We start from the raw sequence: 1,250 nt of genomic DNA on the forward strand, positions 1-1,250 counted from the left end.
CTTCTGCTTTTCTCCTTTTTCTCGTGGGGAAAAAACTAAAATATCTGGTATTAAAGTCCAATGTTCAATATAAAATAGCTTCATGTATGGTAGGAGTAAGAAGCTAAGGCATCCTCAGCCCAGAGGAAAAGAGATCTTAAAAGAAACAGCGGTTTTAGGAATCCTGAGTGTTCAGATGAAACTTCACAATGGATTGTTGTGCTGAGCAGCCCTTTGTCACTGCATGTTGTGGATGTAGGCAGTTCACAGGAGCTCAAAGGGAAACCAGCAAGTTCATGAAAGAGAACCCCAACACGGGCTATTAAACCAGATGCTATCACTGTTTTGGGAAGTCCCTGCAGACAGCAGGAGGCTGGGAGAATATTCAGGGAATGCATCGTTAAAAGCTCTCTGTAGCCTTAATGCTTTTCCTTGGGCATTTGCTTTTGGTCACAGCTGGTGATGGGGCACTGGGCTGGAGACTTCCCACCACAAATTTTAAACGTTTTTCATCTGCCCACAACACTGTTCCAAAATGAAGGGGACAAAAACCACCTTTTGTAATAAATACTCAGTGTCCCATTAATAAAGAAAGATAGCCGTAAGGAAAAAATTAAAGCAGACCTAAGGTGGGGCAAACAACATGCTCCAAAATGCACCTGTCACCCGCTATTTCACCAGAAAATATTTTAAAGTGAAGGTGTTATCCAAACAGCTTTCACAGCTTTCGATGGCCTGACTTAAAAAAAAGAAGAAAAAAAGAATAAGATCCACCCCACTGAGAGGGGGAAATCCAGGCTGCTGAAAGGCAGATGCGCATTCATCAGCTTAAAGGGGGATTTCCCTCCGCCCTGGACGCCGGCTGAGGCAGTCTTCAAACATCGCGCTGCAACGCAGCTATAGGATCGAGAACTCCTCAGAAGTACCCTAACCGCCCTCTTTGAGGCTGCTGTATTTCTTTATAATTACGCTTACTGAGACAACGCGTGGAAACGCTTTGTTTGGAAAGCGAAGGGGCTGTTCTTCCCCGGGCTGCCCGCGCAGCTCACACCGGAGCTTTTCTGTTTCGTGGGTGTTCCCGCGGCACCGCGGCCTCCTCCCGCCTTTCCGCCAGGCAGCGTCTTGGCGGCTCCAGGATCGTCGGGCGGACGCGACGAGTCACGACGCAACACCCCGACCGCCCCTCAGCCCGTGCCGCGACCAAGCCCAACCGCCCTACTGCGCGCGCTCTCCAGAGGGGAGGCGCGAGGCCGAGGGGCGCCGCGCAGTTC

Source organism: Meleagris gallopavo, chromosome 5 (genome assembly GCF_000146605.3).
Source record: "Meleagris gallopavo isolate NT-WF06-2002-E0010 breed Aviagen turkey brand Nicholas breeding stock chromosome 5, Turkey_5.1, whole genome shotgun sequence".
In the NCBI taxonomy this organism is placed as follows: domain Eukaryota; kingdom Metazoa; phylum Chordata; class Aves; order Galliformes; family Phasianidae; genus Meleagris; species Meleagris gallopavo.